Below are 19,066 nucleotides of genomic sequence, written 5' to 3'. Positions count from 1 at the left end.
AGAATCTTAGAGAAAAAAGGTTATATATATAAGGGCTAATGATCAAAAATGGGAGAAAATGACACTTATTTTCCCTCATTTAAAGCTAAACTGACAACAATGCAATCAAATAAAGTGGCATGATTTCAAATTATAAGCCTCCTAAGTAAAATTTGATGTCTTTCTCCCAATAGCATGTCACTACCCTTTCCTTTCCTCTCACTTGCTGTCACATCAGAAAAATTCCTCAACATGCAATCAGGTAGGTACCTTCTGTTCCATAAATTCCTTAAAAGTGTTCAGATTTTCTGGGGGTGTTAATTCTGTCTTTTGGCATAATCAGACCAAATCTCTTATTTTCTAACTTCCTGCTTAATTAAACAGTCAGTTCATCACCTTGAAATTCCAGTGCACATTTAAGGACTGTATAGTTCAGAATGATTGGCCATGACAGCATGGAATTCTGTGGCTCTTTGGAGGGCTCTAAAGATTTCTAGTTATGAAGGCAAGCTCTGTCAGCAATAGGAGTATGGACTTACTACAGTCCAACAGTTATACTGTGTTTCTTACTGCTGAAGTCTAAATGACTGATTAAAAAAGGCTTGCTGTGTGTTGTCTCTAAGTTGCATTTTCCCTTGTGTGCATTCAGCAGCACCAGGAGACCAGTATCTATTTCACACTTCAGTGCAGCCTACCACATCATACTCACTCCACTTGTGAAATGTGTTGTTTTGGTGAATGCTTTGAGATTAGGGACCATGAATTACTTATGCTCATATTGGGTGTTGCCTGTATTTCCTACCAAGGTGAATTTAGACCCATTGTTCCTTTTCCTTATGTTATTACCTTGACTTCACTATATACTTCACTTAGCTACTAAAGTTGTTAGACTATAGTATAATATTTATCCATGTTCATTAAAGAGAGAGAGAACAAATATTAGGCTTATTTAATGGGCAAGCTCATTGCCGCCACTACCCCATGCAAAATACATAGTTTTACTCTTGTCTCAGTGATTTAGACAAGAAGTAGACATTTAGGGATGCCTGCCTGTTTCAGTTGGTAGAGCATGTGACTCTTGATCTCAGGTGTCATGAGTTCAAGCCCAACCTTGGATGTGGAGCCTATTTAAAAAAAAAAAAAAAGAAGTAGAGATTTAGAGAGACAAGAGATGGTAAGATATGAATTAACAGAAAAAGGATTTTTTCAGTACAACATCCACTCAATAAGATTGGGTGGGAGCAGGGAATGCTGTTGAAGGAAGGAAACAAATAGCATGAGCATTAGGCATAAACATTCAAAATAACCAGATGAGACTCTACTATGTAAATATCTGGTTATTCTTTTTAACTGCCCATTATCTGAAATAATCCATGAGGCACTGGTTCTACTGATGTTGCCCAGTTCCCAAAATTGGTGATAAACAGTGGAGAGCTGTGATATCTGGATCCAGTGGTGGCAACAGTGACATCTCATGGAACCAGGTGTGCACCATAATTTTTAGGGAAGATGGTAGCTACACTTGTGATCATAGGATAACCTATAGAGAAGTTGAATCACTATGTTTTACACCTGAAACTAATGTAACATTATGTGTCAACTATACTCAAATTAAAAAAAAATAAGTAAAAATTAAAAAAATATATAAGGAAGAATCAAATAGAAGTGAAAGAATAAGAGGAAAGGAAACTACCTTTTTTAATGTTCCTGTCACTGTACCTCTTGCTTTGTGTTTACCTGTTTCATCTTTACAACATCCAAAAGAAGTTATTATATACATTTTATATTTTAGGAACCTGAGATTCAGAAAGGTTAAGTAATTTGCCTAAAGTCATAGAGGTAGTACATAATCAAGCAGAACACAAACTCTTGTTTTGTCTAAGTAAAATTTTAAAAGGTGATTATTATTAGTGTCCACAAATGTTTTCTCTTTCATTTGTCTACCTTGAGAAATGGACAATTATTATGAAAGCCAGTCTTACCAATGGGTATACTGTTTGTTTTTCCTTTAATAAATAAGTGGAGAGAGAGGGAGAGGGAGAGGGAGAGAGAGAGAGAGAGAGAGAGAGAGGGGAGATTGTAAGTGCTGAAAGAGATACTATATACCAGCTCTATAATGGAGCCACTCTAAATTATGGGCTCTAGATAAATAAAGAAAATGTGGATTTTTGAAAAATCTTATATTTCATGTTTATTTCAACTTACAGTAAAAACTTGATTTCTCTCTAATAAGGAAGACATTAATCTCGAAAATATACAATTTATAAATTGCTTTATGTTTTCATTCCTGACAAAATGTCTCTGTTCTCTAAGAGATCAAATAGTGACAAAGGCATTATGTTGAAAAATAGTCTTAGAAAAGATTTACCATGTTGAGTTTAGAGGATTTTCTTCTCTCTGCAGATTCTTGACTTAGTATCATGTGCTAAATGATTACTTTTGATCATTTAAATTAATTTTTCTAATTCTTTATCATTTAGGGATATTATTAAAATTTTTCTACATATTATTACAAAACACTAACTAGGAGTTCAGAAGACTTCTTTTTTCAGATTTCTCCAAATTCCTAAAAAGCACAGCCAGTCTTCGACTCAATTCTTTGCCTGATATTGCTGTAATATCAGAGAAAATGGCAATATTTTTGAAGGTACAGAAATGGAAACATTTAGGGGACAATAGTAAATGTTTGGAAAATGTGAAATAAGGAAGGCAGATGTGGGGCCAGCACCTTGATGGAGTGGTGAGAAAATGATTATAAGACAGTTACCTGACTTCCAATTATGGAATGAATAATTCACGTGAATAAAAGGCACAGAATAGGGAATATAGTCAATGATATTGTAATACTGTTGTATGGTGATAGATGGTGGCCACACTTGTGGTAAGAATAGCATGATATATATAGAACTTGAACCACTTTGTTGTATGCCTGAAACTAATGTAACATTGTGTGTCAATTATACTCAAATAAAAAAATTAAAAGTAACATTATAATCATTTTACTAAGAATTTATAGGTAAAAATTAAAAGAAACAGCTAAATGAATTGAAATTTGTTACATCTGGGAAAAGGGAAGGGGCAGAGAGGCACAAGGGATTACTTTTTTTCATTATTAACCTTGTTATCTTAAGTATATGTAAAATTTTGATTTTAAAATTTAAAAAAATAAATTATAAATTATATTTTTTAAATGACAGTTGTCTGAGTTATCATTCTGACTTTTGTGTATAAGACCTGAAACTAGCCACATAAAATACATTACATGGGTGCTAGTCTTTTTTTTTTTTTTTTTTTTCATTTTGATTCAGGTTGTAGGTTGTAAAACTTGCTTGATAGTCACTAAATCTATCCTAACCTAGCTTAATATTGAGAAAGATAGAAGCGATAAGTGATGCTCTCAAGGTGCTATATATGCCTAATATATGCCTAATAAACTGTGCTTTACTTTCCGGTTTAAGATATGGAGTGAGTTGAATGAAATAAATATTTCAAGTTCTAGGTGAGTTCTAGAGTAGAAAAAATTTGAAAAGTGGGCCATATTGACATAAAAGCCATGACTTATATGAAGTTTGATTGTTCTCTAGTGCTAAGTTGCAACCAAGAATGCAAGAGAAAGTTAAAAATGGAAGTGTAAAGAATCATACTACACACATAAGATGAGTGAGAGGATTAATAACGAAGAGACTGACAATTTATCAGGGGATTTTAAATAATCAGGAAATGTATCTCTATACATAATGTTTTTTTGTTTTATTTTGTTTTGTTTTAATTTGAGAGAGCAAGTGAGTCGTGGAGAGGAGCAGGGGAGAGAGAGAGAGAGAGAGAGAGAGAGAGAGAGAGAGAGAATCTTAAGCAGGCTCCATGCTGAGCAGGGAGCCCTATGCAGGGCTCAATCCCATGACCCTGGGATCATGACCTGAGCAGAAATCAAGAGTTGGACAATCAACTGACTGAGCCACTCAGGTACTCCTATATAATGTTTTTTATCCATTTTCTCTTTATCCATTTAATCCATTGATAGACAATTAGATTGTTTCCATATGTGGCTAATGTGAATAATGCTGATCATGAGAATGCAATGAACACAAGACTGCAGATACTGCTTTGAGATCTTGGTTTCAATCTCTTTGGATATATCCCCAGAAGTGGGAATGCTGGATCATCTGGCATTTGTATTTTTAATTTTTTGAGACACCTCCATGTTGTTTTCCATAGTGGCTGTACTAATTTATATTTCTACCAACAGTGCACAATGGTTCCCTTTTCTCCACACCCTGGTCAACACTTGATTTCTCTCTTTTTTTTTTTCCATGATAGTCATTCTAATTGATGTGAAATGATATTTCATTGTGGTTTTTATTTGCATTTCCCTGATGATTACTAATGTTGCATATCTTTTCACATACCTGTTGGCCATCTGTAGTCTTCTTTGGAAAAATGTCTCTTCTTTTCCCCTATTTTTAAATTGGATTTTTCTTGAGTTCTATGAATTCCTTACATATTTTTGAACTAACACCTTATCAGATATACAAATTGCAAATATTTTCTCTTTGTTCTCATTTGTCTCTTTGTTTTGTTGATTATTTTTGTTGTGCAGAAGCTTTTTAGTTTGATGCAATCCCACTTGTTAACATTTGCTTTTATTGTTTATGCTTTTGGTGTCATATCAAATAATCATTGTCAAGACCAATGTTGAGATTTTTCCTTATGTTTTCTTCTAGGAGTTTTGCCATATCAAGTCTTGCATTTAAGTCTTTAATCCATTTTGAGTTAATTTCTGTAAGTGGTATATGATAGTGGTCCACATTCATTCTTTTGCATGTGGTTATCCAGTTTTCCCAATATCATTTATTGAAAAGATTATCCTTTCCACATTGAGTATTTTTGGCTTCCTTGTCAAATATTAATTGACTGTGTATGCATAAGTTTATTTCTGGGCTCTAGATTCTGTTTCATTGGTCTATAAATGCAACATTTTTTTTCTCAAGCCAGAGAATGAATTTTAAAAGACCATTTATACCATCAACCTCTTTCTCATTGTTTTTTTTTGCTTTCCCTGACTACCTATCTAAAGTAGAATATATAATAATCTCATCTTTTTTGAGTGTGCTGTATTTTGACATCCGATGTTTTTTGATGTAATTGGAAAAGAAAAAGCTGCATGATGATTTACAGTGTTGGTTTCTTGATTAGGCCATTCTTAAGTATGGAAAAGAGAGAGGAAAAACAGACACATAAAACCCCTGAAAAAAAAATCATTTATAAAGACTTGCAAACTTGGAAATTTTAGTATTGTGGGTTGTAAAGTCTGGCTATCTCCCCTTTAAGAATTAGTGCTAGCATTTGTTAACCACCCACAAGTTAATGCTGAGAAATCTCTGATGTAATTCCTGAATAGCTTTCAAATGTGTTGGGCTTTCAAAGGTATAATTAAAACTTATTCTCCCTTTATTTGTCTACCAGCTGTTAGATCATAAAAAAATCTTGTTTTCTTTCTTCAACCAGTGAAAGTATTTGCTAGATTTAAACAGAAAGTGTTCCTTTATATATTAAAAGACCCTCATATCTCTCTGGATCAAAGGTGTTGAGTTACAGTCAAATGAAAATTTAAACATATAAGCTGAAAAAAGCCAATCAAAAGGTTCAATGATATTTTCATTTAAAAAATGACTTTTTATGAAATAGCAAAGCTTGAAGTTGGGGTGGGAATCTGTGAAGTAGTGTTGATTCCATTTGCTCTCATACCTAATATGCACACATAATAGTATATTTATTACTACCATTTTATGTACTTACCACATTGTGAAATTTTCTTTTGGAATTTTCTATTTTCGTTCCCACTGACTGGGATGTGAAGAGTATTAAAATGATTCAGACATACTTATTAATATTATGTTTTTTCTTTTAGCTACCAAAAATGACAGGTTAAGATTCCCTTTAGAAAAAAAAATTATTGTTGCCAACCATTATTTACTTACAAATATTTATTTATTTACAAATATTTATTGAATGCCAGTAAATTCTAAAAGTTTCCTATCAGAGACATTATGGAAATAAAGCCCCTTCCTGTCTGTTTTCTCCAAGCTTTCTGTCAAGGTCAGATATTTTGGTCAAATATTAATACCATGATATTTAACTTTTGATTGGGAAATGATAGCTTTTAAAATAATTGTGTCTTTTTGGGTAAAGGAGCTGTATTAGAAACCTCTTAGGTGCCACATGAGATCTTAGTTTCACCTATCTCCAGGGCCTATGGCCATTTGTTTCATCCTCGCCTTTGCTTTGATAACTAAATCAAAGTGAGAACTACCCAATGTCATGCAGTCGCAATCCAACACTTTATCACATGCTCAAATCACTTGCCTCTAAACTTCTGCTCCTGGAATTCTCCAATGTGGATGAGACATGAAGTGCCACGGGACACAATCAGAGGCTATGTTTGCACAAATTATAGTGCAAGGGATTAAATGAACCTTGGAATAAAATTAGGTCAGTGTGAGAAAGGAACCAGTGCATAAATTCTTCTTCTTTGTCTGCCACAGGGTCCTGCACTGCAATAGTTTATATAACTTTTCAGAAGGTGGCACAAAAAAATTAATCAATCTGTTGGGCTGGATACCCACCAGTGACCATATAGTAATGCATTTTCTCATATTTACTCTTCTTATTCTCCTACCTTATTTCTGTTTTCCCTCTTCTCTGCTACTGTGTAATTTCACACTTCCTAAAATTTTTAGTAACACAGAACTTTTGCATTAGAATTTACTTTCTGGGGACCCAGGATAAAAGGTATTGAAGCAAAAGCAATCAGATCTAATTTTTCTAAAAGTGTTGCAATTTGACACAGACTTCTAATTTTCCTGTAATTTAGATGAACATTTGTGGTAGTAATTAAGGCTGTTCATAAATATTGTAGATCTTATCATTCTTGGCACATGGTAGGATTGCACTTCACAGTCCTCTTAAAGTTAAGCATGAACATGTGACTGATTGTAACTAATGAAATATGAGCTGAATTGGCATGTGTCTAAGACAGAAACTTTAACAGCAAATGCATAATTTTCACATTTCCTTCCTATTGTCATGCTATTGAGATAGACTCTCTTTCAGTGTGGCTCCCTGAGTGACTACAGAAAGCAATTCTTCCATGACCTGTATTGGACATGTAGCATGAGCAAAACATAAAACATTTATTTTGTCAAGCCACAGAGCTTTGAAGTTGTTTGTTCCTTTACTATAATCTAGTTCATGCTGACTGATATAGCATCTTCCTTTACCAAAGTGGAGGAAATCACAGATCAGATTTAGGAATTTTATAGCTTACTGTCAATGGCTCTCTGTTTTTAAATGCCACTATGATTCATAGTGACTTATTTTCACCAGCTTGGGAAATCACTAGTGGAAGCTACTAGAGCCATTTCCATATATGTGTCATACAAAGAACATTGGAATATTGCTGACTTGAATGTTTTCTCAAACACTCTGAAATAGGTTTCTAAACTGCTTTCTATTCTTTGACAAATTATTGACATTAAAACTTCCATTAAATTTAAAACTCAAAATTATATTGTTTTGGACATGTCTTGATTTCCAATTGTAAGAAAACTTATACAATAAAAGCACATGTAATAAAAGCAATTTCTTCAGGAAGCAAAACTGTCAGATCTCACGAGTGCATTCAGATTTGTAAAATAATTTGTGCTGACAATGAAATAAAAAAAAAACTTATTTCAATGGGACAATAGGTACCCCTTAAAATTTTATAAAAAGCTCAAAGAATCTAAAGTAAGATTTAATGTCTTCATTTAGCAAAAACTCCTATCTTACCCCATGTTCATTGGTACTGGTATTCATTTTTGAGCCACATATAATTAATCAGATGAAAACATTCTTTTGTTTCCTCTGTCTTCCCTTGTCATCTCGTTTCTAGCTTCTGGGCAGCTCAAGAGAACCCTACCTCTTCTTTGAAAGAAAAGTAATAACAAATATCTATATAGTGCTTACTGTGTTCCAGGCACTATCCTATTATTTAATTCTTACAATAACACTTTGAGTTATATATTAGCACAATCTCCATTCCCATTTTATAGTCGAGGAAACTGAGGCTCAAAAATTTTGAGTTTCTTGTCCAAGATTATGTAGTCAGTATAAAAAAATCTAGGTTTAATATTCAGGCAATGTCTTTTGGAAACGTATCCATGAAACAGTATTTGGGTTAAGTACTCAAGAATTCCAAGGAAAAATGAGAGAGTACATACTGAGTAACCAGAAAAAAATCCATTTATTTCTGACAATGCAAGCTTAATGCCTTAATGTAGAGATATATACTGTGCATGCGGGAGGCCTTAAGTAGGATAGTAGGGAGCAGTGGGTTCTGTGATAAACTGGAAACTGACTATATGCTTTGCCTAAGTTCAGCCAGAAGAAATCTAGTTTTCAATCTTGACCTTTTGTCTTCCAAGAATTGTCTTTTCCTCAACTGAATATCCACATTGTTGTCTTTAAATGTGCCGAGTCCACTTTGAAAAGAAGGAAAACCAAAGGTCATAATTCTACAATATCCTTTTTTTTACAAATAGCTGCAAATATTTAATGTAAATAATTTGATGAGTATGGACATATGTGTACACCCATGATATCATCATCACAATCAAAGTAATAAACATATCTATCATCTCTAAAAGTTTTTTTGCATCCCTTTCCATTTTGTTTTTGTGCAGCCAAAACATTTTAGATGCTAATTTTTAAGTTCAAAACACAGTATGATTAACTACAGGCACTCTGCTGTACATTAAATCTCTAGAACTTATTCATCTTGTGTAAATGGAACTTTATACTTTGATAAACAACTCCCTTTTTCCCCTCCTCCAATATTCTGGCAACCACATTTATTTTATTTTATTTTATTTTAATTTTTTGAGTTTTACTACTTTAGATGCTTCATTGAAGTAGAATCATATACTATTTGTCCTTCAATGACTGGCATATTTCATTTAGCTTAATGTCTTCTATGTTCATTTATGTTGTTGCAAATGTAGGATTTCCTCCTTTTCTAGGGGTGAATAATAGTCCATTGTATTACATACCACATTTTCTTTATCTATTTGTCTGATGATGGACATTTTTAGTTTTTCCATACCTTAGCTGTTACAACTAATACTACAATCCCTTTGAGATTCTAATTTCAATTCTTTTGAATGTATATCAAGGAGTGGGATTGCTGGATCTTATGATAGTTGTCTTCTCAATTTTTTGAGGAACTGTTTTCCATAGTGGCTGTATGAACCATTTTACTGACCAACAGTGTACAAAGGTTTTAATATCTCCACATCCTGGCCCTCATACCTCCATAGAAACATTGATTTAGCAACAATATTTGGACTGGAATACCTTTGAGGGAACCCCATAATCTAGTTAAGAAGTTGCAGCACCTCAAAACTCAGGACTTAGAAGAGCTACATTGAAACATATAGAAAGAGCAGTTTTACTTTGCTTATATTTTCCTTCCCCAAATCAGCAAAGCTCAGCACCAAGGGATATACCTTTGGCAATGATTTCTCTTCTAAGGAAAAGAGAGAGTGAAGGCTGCAACCAGTGTAGTGGTCTATTTTAATTCCTTCATGGTGGCCTAAAAATCTATAGAAACTGGAGTTAGAATCTGTCAGTAGTAGCTTTCCACAGAATAAATTTTAATCCCTATCTGGTGTGTGTGTGTGTGTGTGTGTGTGTGTGTGTGCATGTGTGCATGCTATTCAGTATATCAGAAGCAAGTACTCTTTCCTTTGTATCTGTATATGTATATGTCTTATTGTTCTTGCTTCTAATGAAAGTTAACAATTGGAGTCATAATGGTTATAGTTTTTCTTCCATAGTTCAATGAAACTTTAATTAATGATTCTTAGTCATCCACAAGTTGCTGATGGAAGACTGATTAGCATTTATTGCCTTTCTTTTCTGTCCCTCTGTAAAGTTTTCTACAATTCACTTGGGAAAGGAAATCATGCATTATTTATACCTAAGTGCACTAATTTGATCAACCTTTTAAGATAACCCCAGATCAATTGAAATTTGACTTATGGGGCAACTGCCTATAGAAAGTCCACACAGAAGCATCTGCATTGCAATTTTCTTTACCGTCATATCAATGGAATAACCCCACTTAAAAAAAAAGTTGACCCCTATAGTGGAGAATGTTAAGTTTCTTTCCCCTTCCATTCTAAACAATAGTGTCATTTGATGTAGATTAGGAACTGGGCAGGCTTATTTATCATAGGTTAAAACACATCACCACTTAGTAATGCCTTTCGGTCTCTACTGACTTGATTTGGATTTGAACAAATGACTCAGAGTCTAATAATGTTTCTCATTATTTTTTTCTTTTTTGTTTTGCTTTCTTTAGAAAAGCAATCCAGAACACTTCTGTTCAAAAGGTTATGTCTTATTTATACACTGCCTTACTCCTTATATAATAATCTCCCAGGCAAGAATTGCTACACATTTTCTTTTGCTATCATAGAATTTATTTTTTTAATGTGAAATTTATTGTCAAATTGGTTTCCATTGCTACACATTTTCTATAGTGCACAGTGAATGGGAGGCTTTTTTGCCTAAGACATTCAATAGTTTAATATAGTCTGGAAAATACAACTAGGGTTGGTTTTAACTGAGACACCTTATGTGTTTTTAAGTTATTTTTTGTATTTTATTTATTTTGAAAGAGGTAGATAGAGAGCATGGGGGTAAGGCTGTGAGAGAGGGAAAGAGGGAGAATCCCAAGCAGGCTCCACATTGTCAGTGCAGAGCCCGACACAGGGCTCAAACCAACAAAATGTGAGATCTTGACCTGAGCCAAAATCAAGAGTTGGATGCTTAACTGACTGAGCCACCCAGGCGCCCCATGCATGAATTTCATAAATCTTATAGAATAACAGTAATTTCTGCCAAATTAGTAATACAGTGTTTGACATGCCTTCCTTTACAAAGGGTGGTGTGTTATGGATAGTCAAATAAAATTGTCAAGAAAAATGTAATCATTGACAGTTATATTATGCCACATATTCTGGAGCAATTTTTTTTTCTATATGAACCCTAAGTTACAGATCTCAGGGAAAATATTTTAAATATATCAATCACTGACTGAGGCAAGAAAGAAACTATGCTCAGATTAGTTACCATTATCATTCAATTGTTACCTTATTTTTAACTCATTATTTGATTTTAGTTTAAAAAACAATACAAGTTCAATGCACTTACTCTAGATTTTTCCCCCCCTTATCCTCAGGGTAATTAAAAAATGTTAGTGAGAACAGGAAACCATGAAAACAAGTTGCAGAGATGAAGTAACTGATATGAACAATGTTCTCAGACATTCTCATCATTACTTGGTGATTCACTGGCACCTTAAAAGCTAATATGCAAAACCCTTGATCCCTAAGCACTGTTTCCTTTCTGCTTATTCTCTCTGTGTCAATTACTATATTTCATCAACAGTTTAAATTACTTGATGATAAAAGTGTTCCTCAATGATTAATTTTTTCTCTTTTGTTTTTCTTTTTACTTATTTTTTGGGGGTGCCTGGGTAGCTCAATCAGTTGAGCTTCCGACATTTGATTTCAGCTCAGGTCGTCATCCCAGGGTCATGGGATCTAGTCTTGTTTCAGGCTCCATGTTCAGCACAGAACCTGCTTAAGATTCTCTCTCTCTCCCACCCTCCTTCCTCAACCCCCTCTCTCTTAAAAGATAAAATAAATTTTAAAAATGTTCCTTAATGATTAAATTTTCTTTGATTTTTATTTTTATATTTATTTTTTATTTTAAATAAATCCAAGTTAGTTAACTTATAGTGTAATAATGGTTTCAGGAGTAGCATTTTAGTGATTCATCACTTACATACAACAAACACCCAGTGCTCATCCCAAGTGCCTTCCTTAATGCCCATCACCCATATAGCCCATCCCCCCACCCAATACCCCTCCAGCAACTCTCAGTTTGTTTTGTGTATTTAAGTTTCTTATGGTTTGCCTCCCTCTCTCTTTTTATCTTATTTTCCTTCCCTTCCCCTATATTCATATGTTGTGTTTATTAAATTCCACATATGAGTGAAATCATATGACATTTGTCTTTCTCTGACTCACTTATTCACTTAGCATAACACATTCTAATTCTATTCACATTGTAGCAAATGGCAAGATTTCATTCTTTTTCATCATAAAGTAGTATTCCATTGTGTGTGTGTGTGTGTGTGTGTGTGCGTGTCTTTATCCATTTATCTTCTTTTTTATCCATTTATCAGTTGATGGACATTTGGGTTCTTTCCATAATTTGGCTATTGATTAAATTTTATTTTCTACTGGCTATACCTACCTTTTTAAAAGACTAAAGCAATTGTTAGAACAAGAATCAACTGGTCAAGAAGGCTTGCAAATGTATAAAAGAAATGTTCTAGCATAAGTGACTTTAAGAACAAACATTGATGGTAGCTACACTTGTGGTGAGCAGTATATAAAGAGGTTAAATCACTATGTTGTACACCTAAAACTAATATAACATTGTATGCCAATTATACTCAAATAATTTTTAAAAAATGAGACACAGGAAAAGAAAAAAAATAAACCTTGATTCCCCAATGTGAGAGACATATGAAGAAACTAAATAAGTTTGAGAGAAGAGAAATTGAAATATGACTGTGTTTTCAAAGTGGACATATGGAAAGAGGTTAAAGGAGTTGAAACTAATCAGAAACTCAAAAGTTATAACATATAGTTTAGTAAGTTTGCAAGAACAGGATGGGTGAATTTATTTTTATTTATTTTTATTTTTGTTTTTTTGCAGAATGGTGAATTTTAAAGATAATGTCTAGCCAAGATGTTTTATTTTCCTAGAGACCAAAGGACAGGGACATTCAGAATTAAGGGAGGAAGACATAAGGTTAATCAAAAAGAATTTATTGATCTCCCATAGGGTGGTATATAGAATTTTAAGATGGCTCCTAAAATTTCTGCACTCTGGTGCACATGCCCTATATATTCTCCTCCTCTTGAGTGTGGGTAGAACCTGTAAATATAACAAGATATTCTTTTCTTGATTATGTTACATTATATAGTAAAAAGGATTTTTCAGCTGTAAGTAAGTTCTCCAATTAATTGAGCTTAAGGTAGGGAGATTATTCAGATGGACCTCTGCTTAATCACATGAATCTTTAAAACTGGGCCTAGCATTCAAAGTAAGGAAGTCAGAGATTTGAAGCATGAAAAGGATTTGGTTTAGTGCTTATGTCTTGAAGATGGAAAAGGCCATATGTGTCAAGTAATGTGTATGACCTTTAGGAACTGAGAGTGGCCCCTGAATGATAGTAAGGAACAAAGCCTTTAGTCCTATAACGACCAAGAACCAAATTCTACCAACAATAAGAATCAGCTTGGTAAACCCACAACCTCCATATAAGAACTCAGCCTAGAGGACACTTTGATTTCAGGGCATACTTTGCTGGACTCCTGATCTACAGAAACTGTGAAATAATAATAAATTTGTATTGTTTTAAGTTGCTAAGTTTGTGGTAATTTATTATGTAGAAATATCAGACTAATACACAGAGTATATAGTGAAATTTCTTAGAATACTTATTAGAAAGCAGGACATTTAATAGGAGAGACAAGACAGACATCTATCACATTAACTAAAATAACATGGTTGCAATTGTTCTATTATGGGAAATGATGACATTCATTCCTGGTGATGTTTATCAGGAGAATGACTAGATATCTGTTTGCAATAGTTTGGGAAAAGCTTATCTGAAGTACAGGACTGTAGTGAAGACTTTTCAGCCACATGACTTTAAAAATTAGTTCACAGCATTTAAATTGACCACATATGCTTTTTTAAATATCTGAGATGGTTATTTTTTTTTCTTACTGAGCAAAACTCTTCTGTGCTAATCGTTCTCCACTGATCCTCCAGATCCACTCTCTATTCTTCTTTGTCTTGCTCTGTACCTTGGGAAGCTGACCTCAGAAAACTATCTCCTTGAGTTCTTTGTTCTATGGTTTCTATATGAGTAAGTCAATGGGAGTAAATCACAGGGGATTAGAAGGTAGAGAGAGATTGAAGTCGAGGCATTTCTGCACTTCTGTTTTCCTGCCACACTCTCACTTCTCTAAGCAGCTTTGTCCCTCTATCATTATGTCTCCCACTAGGAGTTCCTCCTTCCTCCATGGGTCCAGCTCTCAGTTGGTTCTGATAATACCATTTTTCTCTAACCTAGAGTTATTGTTAGTGTTGGAGTGCCCCACCATTTGTTGGCTGTTCTCTTAATTTCGTGTTATGAACTGAACGTTTGTGTCCCCCCAAAATAAAGGTGTTGAAACTCTAACCCCAATGTGATGGTGTTTAGAGGTGAGCCCTTCAAGAGGTGATGAAGCTTAGATTAAGTCGTGAATGTGGGACACTCATGATGAGATTAGTTTCATTGTAAGAATCCATGTGCACTCACTGAGGAAAGGTCATGTAAGCACACAGAAAAATGACAGATGTTTATAAGCCAAGAGAAGAAGGTCTCACAATGAAAACTGCCTTATAGACGACTTGATCCTGGAATTCTAGCCTCCGGAACTTTGAGAAATAAATTTCTGTTGTTTAAGTCACTTGGTCTATGGTATTTTGTTATATCAGTCTGAGCTGACAAAGACACCTTGTACACACCTTTATAAGTAGTACCCTCATTAAAATATGTTTATGTCAACCATCAGAATGAATTCTGTTCCCTACCAGAATTCTGAGTGGAGCACCATCCAGATCAGCTATCAGCTAATTTTGTCTTTTCAAAAATTGTGTCTGGCTTTTCTTTGAAGACTAGAAGTGAAAATACATCAATATACTGAATTTTTATTTTCAATGCTGTGTCCTCAGGTAGGAGCAGCAAGGGGTGGATGACAATTGTTCATATGTTTGAGTTGGCAGTGGTAATCTTCAAAACTGCTTATTTCTTATTGTACATTATAAGGTAAGAGTGCTTATTCTTTTTTGTGGGGGCAAGGATATTTTCTTTTTTTCTTTTTTTAATGTTTTTTCATTTATTTTTATACGAAATTTATTGTCAGATTGGCTTCCATACAACACCCAGTACTCATCCCAACAGGTGCCCATCACCCACTTTCCCCTCTGTCCCACCCCCCCATCAACCCTCAGTTTATTATCAGTTTTTAAGAGTCTCTTATAGTTTGGCTCCCTCCATCTCTTTTTTTTCCCTTCCCCTCCCCCATGGCTAGGAATTTACCCAAGGGATACAGGAATGCTGATGCATAGGGGCACTTTTACCCTAATGTTTATAGCAGCACTTTCAACAATAGTCAAATTATGGAAAGAGCCTAAATGTCCATCAACTGATGAATGGATACAGAAATTGTGGTTTATATATACAATGGAATACTACTTGGCAATGAGAAAGAATGAAATATGGCCTTTTGTAGCAACGTGGATGGAACTGGAGAGTGTGATGCTAAGTGAAATAAGCCATACAGAGAAAGACAGATACCATATGTTTTCACTCTTATGTGTATCCTGAGGAATGCTTATTCTTAACTCTGAAGGTTTCTTCCGTGTAGAGGGAGTTTTACTAGCTATATCACTCTTGGATTCTCTTTGCCACCTCATTTATTCCTCTGCTGGATACATTTAATCAATAAGTTTGGAAATAATAAAAATAAATTGAGCAAGAACCACTCAGCTTTTGGTTTCCCCTTGGTAGTTTGCTTTCCAGCAAAGTAGATGCATTTTCCTCTACTCCCATGTGGGGGCACTTCTCCCAGTAGATTGCTGACATGACTTGGAAGGGTGATATAACTGATTCTGAGATTTAATATTAGAAAACGGTTTTGCTTTTAAGCTAAACTATATTCTCCAAGTTAGCTTTTAAAAGAAATTAAGGTTGTGAAAAAGGTTGTTGTTTGTTTGGATCACCCATGGACCCCACCAGTCCCTTTGCCTGATCACTGCTGCCAGATTGAGCTTCCTGGATCAAATGATCTTTACTATTTCTTATTTTCTTCTATAAGTTCCCTTCAAAATGAATGATGAAATATGTCTATTTGAGGAGATTTATATGCAGATAACTGCCAGAGGAAACTTCTTGCAAGCTTTTAAAGCTATTCTTTTCTATAAAATAGTTTTTTAAATAACAAAGATATGAAATTTAATTAAACTTGAAGCAATGAACTACTAAATCAAGAAGTAAAGAAATGTAAAGATATAAGCATAATTAGGTAGCTTTCATTCTAAATTTTAGCACAACTAAATTTTTAAATGAAAAGAGGCAACAATCTCACAACAGAAGTTAAAGGCCCAACAGATAGCAGAAAAACTGTGCAAGAAGTATTAAGGATAAGAGAAAGGATCCTTCTTCAGCACAACTTTCATAGATACTGGCATGGTAATTGCCTTAATTTATTTAAGGTATAGATTTGGGGAAACCTCAAGGGCAGGTAAATTATCTTTATTTTTACTTTCTAACTTCCAGGAATCAATTTTCTTGCGTACTGTCAACAATCTCAATTTTAGAATAATCAAATTTTATGAAGTCCTCAGTTGCTTCTTGTAGGTTGGTGACATTTCCCTGGCCTTCTATAAACATTCTGATTTTTGACACTCAACACTTTTGACCTAGTTAGTTGTAACTTTCTCTGATGTCTAATTTTCTGTAATGTTCCCTTTAAACTTTTGACCCTGTTTGGGGATGGTGGTGATCATATTAAGTACAGAATTTGATAATCACAGTGTAGCAGTCAGATATTTTTGTTGCTCTCATTCCATCCATCTATTGCTGGAGGCTTTTTTTCCTCTAATGTGGATCATCAGAGGTTTGTGCCATATTATATCTAGTTTTGAACTGCAGAACTGAAAATGTATCATTATGTTCTGAAATTCTTGGACTCTTCTCCTGAAAACTATTCCATTTCATCTCACAACTGCATTTATTATGCAGTAATGGCATTACATACATCATTCTTATGGGGATTTGAAATGTTCACTTCAAGCGACTGGAAGTCATAGACATTTTCACCAGATTTTAAAAATAGCTGAATATATTCTATGCCTAAGTAAGACTAAGACTTTATAGGAGGAACAATAAAAAATTGAGCTTTTGTTATAATGCCTATAGTAGAGTGTTTGCATGGCTTATTGCAATTTTTATTAGAGAGCACTGCCTATGTCCTTAGAGACTTGCAGCATTTAGAACCACTTTTATCCTGCCATCCTAATAATCTAAAGAACATCTGACAATTGCAGAGGGCTTTACATCCCAAAGGGTTTTACAAACTACACATGTACAGGAATTACTTACCTCAACACTGAAATGCATCTTGCTCTGGGGAATGAGTCCAGAGAATCGTTCATGGCCACAACTAGCCAGAACTTTGAGTTTATGACTCATTTTAAAGACAAAAGCAAAAGCTACTTTAATTTTGCAACAATTGGTCTCTATACTGTGCAGAAAACAAAAGGTCATGTGTTCAAACTGCATAGCAGCACCTAGAAGATATTTTTGGAGATGATATATTAGCCTTTTTCTTTGTTTAGGAGAATTTTGTGTAAGCCTTACAATGGATATCATAAGATATCATGTACTTTCACAGAGCTTTTGCTTCACTAGACCATGTTTCTATATGAAGTTTTCTTTTCCTTGATAATGCAGTTCTATTTTGGGAATCACGTGACATGGTAGTCACTATAGATCATATTCCAGCTTCAATTTTTAATTTTGGTGCATACCCTCATTCCACTTTCTTGCATTTCAGCTGTTTTAAATAGAAAAAAATAGAATTAAGATAGATGCTAGTAAAAATTGCAGCTATCATTTATTAAGTAACTTCTATCAGTTAAGGTAACATTATATAAATTTAAGAATGCCAGTGGCTTTACACAATAGAATTTATTGCTCTTCTGATGTTCATTAAATGAAGGAAGTGGGGTTTTCCTGATCTAGTAATTTAAAAACCCAGGCTATTGGGGGCTCTGAAATCTATAACAAATGGCAATGCCTTTCATCTAGCAGACAGAGAGATAGTGGAGGATTTTGCACAAGGTTTTTATAAGCCAGTTCTGGAATTGGCATACAACACAACCACCTACATTACAATAGCCACAACTCTATGAAATTACTCCCCTTAAATGTAATTGAGGCAGAGGAATGTAACTAACTGTATCTAGGATAGTGAAATGAGTTTGATAAATAGATATCCCATCTCTGCTTACCTAATATGTGCCAAGCATGTGCTAAGTAGTGATTTTATTTACATTATATTGTTTAACTTCTGCAAAACTGTGCAGAATTGGTTTTATTTTACCCATTTAATAGTTAAGAAACTTGTAGCTTGGGTGTCTGGGTGGCTCAGTTGGTTAAGCGTCCAGCTTCAGCTCAGGTCATGATCTAGCAATCCTTGGGTTTGAGCCCCACATCGGGCTCTGTGCTAACAGCTCAGAGCCTGGAGCCTGCTTCAGATTCTATGTCTCCCTCTCTCTGCTCCTCCCCTGCTCTCTCTCTCTCTCTCTCAAAAATAAACATTAAAAAATTTAAAAATAAACAGAAAATTGTACCTCAAACTAGTGATACAACTGATTTAAATTAATTTAGTTTGTAAATATCAGAGCTGGGATTTGTACCCAGCTTTGATGTAAATCACCAGGTACAAGTTACTTGCACTCAGATTAAAAAAAAATGTCTAAGCCTATTATCATCTTCAGGATGAAAGCTTTATAACTTTATTTGATAGCCCATTCCATTGTCTTTTAATCTGAAGGTTAAAATGTTGCTCCTTAGGTCTTATGTAAACACATTTGGAATTACTTATTTTAGTATATTTGGAAAAGCTCAGATGAAAATATAAAACTCTCATAATACCACTACCAACAATAACTACTGTTAGCCTACAGTAGTATTTCTGGATATTTAAATACATTTTCATCTACAAAATTAAGTCCTATTATACGTATTTCATTTAAACATGCTTATTTTTGTTAAGCTAAATAGCCTACCATAAAAAGTCTCCATTTCATTAGATACTTTTAAAAAGTATACTTGTACTAATAATGACTG

The sequence above is a fragment of the Panthera tigris genome, chromosome X (genome assembly GCF_018350195.1).
Source record: "Panthera tigris isolate Pti1 chromosome X, P.tigris_Pti1_mat1.1, whole genome shotgun sequence".
Taxonomy (NCBI): Eukaryota; Metazoa; Chordata; class Mammalia; order Carnivora; family Felidae; genus Panthera; species Panthera tigris.
The sequence above is the reverse complement of the archived record's forward strand: the minus strand, read 5'-3'. Positions refer to the sequence as shown.